The sequence below is a fragment of the Brachyistius frenatus genome, unplaced genomic scaffold, assembly GCF_029030835.1.
Source record: "Brachyistius frenatus isolate BFR_SWC_R1_liver_20210118 unplaced genomic scaffold, ASM2903083v1 Contig_65, whole genome shotgun sequence".
Classification (NCBI taxonomy): domain Eukaryota; kingdom Metazoa; phylum Chordata; class Actinopteri; family Embiotocidae; genus Brachyistius; species Brachyistius frenatus.
Window position 1 is genome coordinate 1,328,851 of NW_027210664.1, and position 9,260 is coordinate 1,338,110.

Below are 9,260 nucleotides of genomic sequence, written 5' to 3' on the forward strand. Positions count from 1 at the left end.
AAGAAAAACTTGCGTAGCTTTGAAAAGAACCGCTGTTTTTTTTTCTTTCGCTGTGATTCGTTTGGAGGTGGGAAGCGGAGAGAAGAGGTGGAGGGGGGTCGGGGGATGGGAGGGGGAGGGGGGTGGCCGGAGGTGTTCAAATCCCTGGTTGAACTATTTCTTCCTCTGATCACTGAATCAGTGTGGAACTACAAACACACAGAGACCAACAAAGGAGACATTTATCCCGTGTGTGTTTGTTTGTGGTTGGCGGCGGCGGCCTGCGCCTACACCCCCCGCATACCAAACATGTAATGGAGCGCAACACACTCTCCCTAATTCTTATTCTATTGACTCCGGGATGCGACTTCGACTCAGTCAAACCTGCTGATATGAGCCGACTCACCTCCTAGCATGAGCCCAGCTGAACTGCAGATATTTATACATTTAAGGGGAGAAAAATAATTTCCTACGCTTACAAAAAAAAAAAAAAGTTCCAAAACGCTGTCACGGCGTTTGAGTTAAAATACTGTGGAACGGGATGTTGTTTTCCATTTGGAGAAACATGCTTTTTCTTTATTCTTTCTCCCATTTCTTTTTCTTTCTTTTTGGCTGCGTGTAAATAATTAAGCGGGGATAACATTGCAGACGGCGTACATTCATAATTTAGACTTTTCATGTTCTGCGTGCATTTTTGTGTTTGTCGCTTGCATCAGCCTCGACGTTTGGGCGCTCGTCCTTAAATTTTGTACTTCAAACGGGTTACTCTGGTCTTTCACCCCCCCCCCCCTCCTCCCCTGTCGCCCAATCAGATCGGGTCACAGGGATGCAGCGGGGAGAGTTTCGAGGTTATGAGGAATGACAGAGCATGGGGGGGAGGAGGGGGGGGGTAAATATTAAGAGCGAGACACGGCGTTCCTGAGGTTTTCTTGGTCCCCGCTGCTTCGAGGCCCCCCCGACGTCTCCTCGGCTTCCTGTCAGCTCATCAAGGCCGAGTCGCTGCCGATCCCCGCCGGAGCGCCGCATCAAACGGCCCGGGGAGCCTTTTATCCCAAACAGAACGCCGCCTCGCGTCGCAGCGGCGGCCCGGCAACAAGCTGCACGCCGGTTGGCAAAGTTTAACACTCCGGAGTGAAAGTCGATACCCTGCCGAGGCGGCGCGACGGCGACGCAAAGACACAACAACAGAAGGGGAAAACGGTGAAAAGGTCATCCGGGAAAGATGCTGGAAGACGCGGCTCGTCTTGAGACGAGAGCTGGAAGCCAGAGATGAAGCCAGGCGGGCACTTAATGTCACGGTTCACTCTTCTGACCCCCCGTGACAATTCTGATGTCTCACAATTAAGGCCAAAACCTCTTCTTCTTTTTTTTTTTTTTTTATCTTCCCCGCCAATTACTGTAAAGGTCACCGCAACTTGGCTTTGAGTATACAAAAAAAATAAATCCTCCTTCACGTGTGTGTGTCTCCCCTCAACAAAGACGCGATGACTTCCCCCCCGTCTAATTTTCTCTTTGTTTCGACCCCCGTAGCCAAACATCAGACATGAAAAGGCTTGACTGCGCACCCCCAAAGACACAGAAGAGCTCTTTGTACTCGGGCTTGTTCTGCTCCATGCCATTTTTAATCTCGGGCAGAAGGGAAGAGAGCTGCTCCTCTTATCTTAGATGACATGGAGGCTTTGCTCCCTCTCTCCGGAGCTCTCTCATCTTGCTCTTCTGAAACCTAACCCTCTTTCATGCTTTCCCCTAGTGGTGGTTGTGGTGGCAAAGTGATACGCCGCCCGAGACCGGCTGACTTCTGTTTAGGTTATTCCGTCTGAAGGCTTCTACATGATAAGCGAGGGTAAAGAAGCGGTGGGTATTACCTTCCCCCGGTCGGCTGTTTTTCATCAAGTCGTCTGGACCCTATAAGTGTTGTCGTTATTTTTAATTGCCGATTGGATGCGCAGCATTATCAGGCAGCTTATTTAACTTTCCATCTTGTGGGAGCAGGTCAGGAGTGTTTATGAAGTGAAAGCCTCGCTGCTTTCTCTGGTGCCAGACCTTTGAAATGTCTTCAAGTCAGTCCGAGGCTTTTCTTTTTTTTTTTTTTTTTTTTTTAGTCGAGCTGAATTTGGTGCCATGGATTTCCAGTGTATCTTCAGTAGGGGGCGCTGTGCTCTTGAAACCAACAGGAACACTAAACCCACTAAAAGTATTTTACTGGGATAAACATGGTTGTATTAGGAGAGTTACATGCGGAGCCAAATATCTCTTTATTTAGTGGCCCAGTGGTCACTCGAGGTATTGCAACCCAAAAACTTCCCACGGAGCCTAAAAGCAGCTTCACGACAGACCACCATTAAAAAAGAGATATCTACAAAACTGTTGTCAGATCGTAAAGTTTGCCGGTGAAGCAGGAAGTGTGGGCGGGGCCAGCAAAGGAAACACTAATGTGAAGTCGGACGTAAGTCACTGGAGCATAGCAGGAAGCTAATAGACTTTTCTTTTTTTTTTTTTAGCCCTTTCACTATTTGAGCGGTAACCATCAATGTATGACTTTGTTTTAAATCATTATGAACTGAATCTTTGGGTTTTCTAGTGTTTGTCGGATTAAATTGTTGGTTTTATGAACTAAACTGACCAATTAAAGCAATAATCATCAATAAAAAGAGAATAAAAATACTCGTGTTCGCGGTTTGAGTTTTTGCTTACATTGTGGAAAATTTGACTTCCTGTTGACTCTTATTTTCCTACATCAGGACGCCTTATTGAGCTGGGTGGTGTATACTTGCTAATTGCCTACATGTACGACATTAAAGCAGGTGGACACCAAAGATGAAAGTTCAAGACGGATTAACGGCGCGATAATAAAGAACCTCTAACAACCGTCCAACAGCCGTGAAATCTGCTTTCCTGGCGACAAAGCTCGACAGTTTGTTGCAGGTCGTGCTCAAAGGTACAAGTCACGGTCTTTACAAACCCACAACCTCAAGAAAAACAAAAAGGAGGCGTACTCGATCCGATGTTACCGTGTCCCGATAACATCCCACATATTACGACCGAACCAAAGTCCAGAACACGACTGTATCCAATCTATTTCTACGGTGCATCGGGGGCCTTTTGTGAGGGGCCCCGAGGGGACATCCACCACCAATAACAGCTTTAACAGACAGAAGCTCCTTCCATAAGTCCTGTAGGTTCAATTTGTTCTGCCAATTATTGTCCCCTGCTCTGCCACAGTGATGGAAGGTGCCGTTCAACGGGCCTGAATGGCACCCGGTCCCCGGCCCGCCCCGACAAAGAGGGACCCCCCTTCTTTTTCTTTTTTATCCTCGGGAGATCCAGTCAAGCATTCGCTAACAGATTGGCCGAGGCGCTAACCAGTCAGGTCTTCAGACAGGACAAAGACGACGGGGAGGGCGGCAGGGAGGGGAGGTGGGCGGGAGGGGTGAAGAAGAATGACCTGCCAAATGAGAAAGAAGACATATTGAAAGGGACGGAGTGGGAGAAGGAAAGGGAAAAAAAAAAAGAAAACATATTGAGCCGATGGAGGAGTACAACCTTTTGACCATCTGGCTCGCCGGGTGACAAAAGCCTTCATCTGTATTTTTGGAGCTGTACAACACACCAAATTACTCTGTCAGGAAGATTAAGGAGAGCCAAAGGGATGTCGAGTGGAAGAGGAAAAAAAAAAAAAGAGCAAAGTCGTCCCAGCGAGGCCACAAACTGTGCAGAAACTTGTGATTTTGTCTGAAGCTCCGTCACTTTGTTTTGAGCGTAAATATAAAACAGAAAAGAGTTCAGACTGCGTAACGGGACGGAAAGAAAGAACCCAGGCAGCAGCTTTGAACGCTCTCTGTAATATATTCTCATTTCTGTTTAAACATGCTTGAGTACTTCTCCAATATGATTTTCACTTTCTCCGGAGGAGACAATATGAAAAACCCTCTTTTTTTTGTTGCTGCATTAATTCCACGATTGCTTAAATGAAACGCTGCTGTTTCTGCTCGCTCGGCGCTAAACGGGGATCGGATGTCCGTGACCGCGACCGATCTCCCGCTGCGCTCCTCGTGTGTGCGTGCGGCACATTTTTCGGGATCTTTTTTTTTTTGTTTTTGCCAATTTGGAAAACTAATTGCTTTTGACTCTGACCGGGCGAGCGGCGGAATATAATGCAGTTTAAAGCTTCATCCATAAATCCCTCCGCAGATCCGGCCGTGTACGACACCGGCTCGTTAAAATGCATCAGCGGCAGGTTCGCCTTCACTTTATCCTTTTTCTACTTCGCTGGCTGGTGATCCTGCACTTCCTGGAAAGCCGTCACACACTCCTGAGTCCCCCCCCCCTCCTCCTCCCTCCCCCAACACCACCACCACCACCACCACCACTGGTCACTTTATTCACTTGCAAATACCCCGGGATGAAATGGGGTTGCCGTCCACTCCTCACCATCCACTGCCTCGTGTCTCTTCTCATTCCTTCACACTCGGCTTTCCTGATTTCTTGCTGTAATTTCAACTCCCCTCCCCCCTTCACACACACACACACACACACACACACACACACACACACACACACACACACACACACACACACACACACACACACACACTCCTCCACTGCTCCTTCCCCATGCCGGAGGTTGCAGATTGCTGGAATCCAGCCGGAGCCAGGGGGAGGTGGTCCCAGTGATTGTAAAGAGAGGGACAATTGGTCCTTTAGTCTGATTGGGTCCCCCCAGAGAGGCAGCACCCGGGACCGGAGTGTGCCGACAGCCCCCCGAGAGGCGGAGAGCTGCACCAGGAAGAGGATTTCTATCCAGATGGAGAGAGTGAGGGGAAACTTTACAAAGAGGCCGGTGAGCGTGGACTCAAGGTGACTTTAAGGAAAGTGATGCACTGCAGGCAGCAGCCGCTCTCAACTTTTTTTTTTTTTTTTTTTTTACAAGGGAAAATTTAGCAAGCGTGCAGGGAGAAGAAGAACAAAGAAATAAGAGAAGAATAAAAAAACAGCGGTTTTCTTTTCCCCCCAGAAGAAGAGCTGAGAAGGAGGAATAAAGTTGAAAAAAAAAAAAGGTAAGGCATGGATTTTTTATTTTTTGGTGACTTTCACCGGTCACGTTTTGAACAGCGGCAGTAAGAAATGGCAATAATACTTTGAAGCTGTAAACAGGGAACAGAGAGCGGATGATTTCAGGCCGTCTGGGGAGGAACTGAGCAGCTGATGAATAAGACACGAGGTGGGAGCGGCGTCGCTGCACGCGATCGATCCTGCTTCCTTTTCTTTCTTTTTTTTGCATTAATTGATAAGCAATGTTTACAGGAACAAACACATCTGGTTGTCAAAAGTAGGTCACGGTGAATATTTGGAGGGAGGAAGGGAGGGAGGGAGGGAGGGAGGGAGGGAGGGAGCACATTGGAAAACTTTGTGTGGCTCAAAGCGAGGCTCCGATTCTCGGCACGTCTGCGCTGTCACTACTTCAAACGCGGCGTGCTGGAGGAGAGGAATGCTTCTCTGCTCTTTACGGACCTCCGTTTGGCATTCAGACCTCATTCGGCAGCCCGAGCCAAAGTTCTGGTTTCTCCAGATGAGGACTTTCTGTCTCTAAGCATCGCGCCTATGAAGACGTCACCGTCTCCGTAGGGCCGACGGACCTTTCTTGTCATGATCAGCCTGCGGGCGGCGAAGGATTGTCGGAGCGTTATTCGCCGGCCTCCGTGTTAACAACACCTTTCAGGGGTTTAGTTTTTCCTTCTGTGATGGCGTCCGCGGTTCAGACATCTTTAATGACATTTCCAGTGCAGGGATCGGTCTATAACACGGGGGGCGGGGGGGGGGGGGCAGTCACTCTCCTCCCAGACTGAATTCAAAGGAGATTACAGGCACGATATTAATTTGAAAGGATCCGTCCCCGAGACGCCGCCGCTTAATTTGTGACACTGATTGCAAACTTTTCCAGATGACGCTCATGCACGGTGACATCACCTCCATGCACCAGCGGCTGGGATGAATGCCAGTTTGTGTGATTTAATTTCTCCATAAATGACAAGGCTCCTTTTTTTTTTTTTATGGCCTCCGCCGACTGATGAATGAGCTAAATGTGCGTCGGGGGGAGGAGAAAGGGGGAGGAGAAGGGGGGAGGGAGAGAGACGAAGGAGTCGGTGAGAAAAAAAGTGAAAAATAAGTTTGAGTGATGTGCAGATGTTGAAGAAGAAGACACGAGCAGAAAACGGGATGAAAGGAGGAAGGAGTGAATTATTTTGGTTGTAAAGTGCAGAAACAGGAGGAGCAGAGCAGAACTTCAGAAGCTCACAGGCGAGATAGAGAGCGGGAGGGAGGGGAGGGAGGGGAGGGGGAATTAAAAACACCTTACAGTAAATGAGCCGCGGGGAGGGGGGGAGGAGGGGGTGCCCATCGAGGCGCCCGTCAAGGCGGCTGCACGGGGCCGAGGCTCCCCACAATTAGAGAGGCAGGTTCAAAGCCGGCCCGGTGCACAGCATCTCTGTCCTCGGGAGGGGCGGGGGGGGGGGGGGGGGCGCCGGGGTTAGAGGAACGAGGACGAGTAGAGGGTAGCAACCACACACACACACACACACACACACACACACTCTGCTCTGAACTCACACACAAACAACCGTGTGATCTTGAGAGAGTTGGTCCAGAACAGACACCTCCCCGAGCCGCCGCGCTGCCTTTGAACGCTGCCATCTCGCCCTGTGAGCCGGCTGAGGAAGTCGGGTCCTTGCTGCAGGCGCTCGCACCTACACCCCCCCCCTCCCTCTCCTCCCTCCTTTACTTAAAAAAAAAACAACCACCATGAGACCTGGTCATTTCATCCACACACATACAACACAACACCCCAGAAGCCATACCGCCAGAGAGGCCCGCTTATTAAAAGTTAGCGCAGCGGCAGAATCTCAATTTAATTACGTGTAAATAAGTAAGTAAACATTAGCATTCAGAAATGGAGGGAAAAAAAACACCAAAAACCACGGCGCTCGGTTGGAGGAATGTGGCCTCGTCACGCTCGGCTCGCAACCCGGGGAAGCGAAAATTTCAGATTCGGAAAGCCCTTCTGCATTTCACAACCGGCAGCCGCTCGGCTTATTGTGCTCGGCTTATTCAGAGACACTTTTCTCATGCCGGGGCTTCTGCACCCCCCCCCCCCCCCAAAAAAAAAAAAAAGTGCATGGCTGCGGCCTCTCGCCCGCCTGGGTCAGAGATATGCAGAGAGCCTCACCGCCACCGTGCAGAATCAATCGTGGTTAACAAATTGGCCGTGACGTTCGGCCCCGCCGGGGTGGGAGGAGCCTGTTTTCATGGATCCGCCCAGTTCTTAAAGGAGCTTTTCTTCACAGGCCGGGAGGCTCCTTTCAGAGCCGAGGTGAGTGCAGCGCCGACATGGACACTGTGAAATCAACACTTAATACTGCGCCCCACACACACACACACACACACACACACACACACACACACACACACACACACACACACACACACACACACACACACACACACACACACAGCCGGCCCTTCGTCACCTCGCTCGATGAAGAGGAGAAAAGGTTTCTGAGGTTTTCTGTCCTCATTTATGTCTATTAAACACTTTGGCTGTAAAATTAATGATGAAAAATGACCCAAAAAACCTTAAATATCTTCAATCTGGTTTGTTTCGTCCGACCGACGGTGAAAACTCCAAACAGGGAAAAGAAAAGTTGCAAATCTTTGCACCCGAGAAGCGAAAGCAAAACACAAATTTGTGCATTTGCAGTCGAAAAATTTGTTGGTTTGCAAAACAATTGCAGTTCAAACTTTGATCGTACTTTTCTGCAGTTTCTGGGTTGTTGTTTTTTTTCCTGCTTAAATATTTGGTTGGAAACTTATTTTTTTGGTACTGACACAACCACAGTACTTCTGTTGAACAAGCGAAGGATCAGTTTGAGGTTTTCTGAATTTGAAGTCCAGAGTGACGGCGCAGCGAGGAAGCTGACGGACGGGTCGAGCGGACGCTCGTTTCGTGTATTTAATGGTGTTTTTTTTTCCCTTTCACACGTTTTCCTCTGAAAGCAGCTCTTCTCCCGACATCAGTACAAACGCGTCCGCAGACCCTGAAGTGACCTCGCGCCAACTTCTCTCGTCTTTCCATTTCACTCTCAAAACACTTGAGGTTTCTGTCATACTGGAATGAAGCTGGTTTCTGAGGGTTGTGGTTGTTTTCCGAGCGGCGGCGGCGGCGGCGCTTTAATCTGAACGGTCGGTCAGATTTTTTGCCGTCGGTCGCCACTTCCTGTTTGTTTTTGCTCTCGTCTCCGCTGGAAGGAAAACACTCGGTTTGATACAGTCTTGTTGTTGTCACGTCGCAGTTAATGGAGCAGCAGGTGGACAATGATACAACAATATGGTCCATCATTTTCGATCCCCCCCCCTCCCGACTACCACCGTCTCCTCCGCTGCCACTCACTTTCCACCTCCCTTTTCAGACAGAGAGCTTTTTTCCCTTTCAGGGGTGTTTCTCGCATTTCAAAACAAACATCGGACAAATTGGATGTTTCCGCACCACTTTAGCCATTTTTCAGAGCTAACAACTGTGAATTGTTATTATTTTTATTTTCGAACACAAAAAAGGAAGATTTGTTTTCCAACTAGGAGGAATGTTTTCAAGCCCGGTGGGAAAATACCTCGATGCCTTAAGTCTGGGCAAAGCTTTTTCATATGATTTGCTCCTCCGCCCTCCTCATCCCCTTCATCCCTTCATCATCACCCCCCCCGCCCCCCTCTAGCCCCGTGTGGCAGCTGCTGCTTCCTTAAACAAGCGAAATGCCCTCAGATTAGCAGAAGAAAGATGTGTGAAAGTGTTTTGCCAGCACAATTACGTAGCGTGTCACCTCATTAGGCACGACAAAATGGAGCAAAAAAAACCCGCCCGGGTGACCTCTGAGGGAGGGGGTGGGGGTGGGGGGCGTAGCCGAGAGCAGGGGGAGCTAATTTGACTTCATAATGGCTTGAATGGGCAGAAAAGAGGGGAGCAGCGAGGTCAAGTGTCAGCCATGCTGCCAAAGCGGCCCTCACACACACACACACACACACACACACACACACACACACACGGCCCCGCCTCCCGTTGACAATGCGGCCACGCCCCCCACCCTTCGCCTGCCTTTTGTGCCTCTTCAACAATGATTAACTGAGTTTAGTGATTCAGAGATTCTGCGGCAGCACAATGTACTCTCTCTTACAGAACATAATGGAGTCAAACCCGCGAGTCAAACAGTCTGTCTTTCTTCCACTGGAAACCCCCC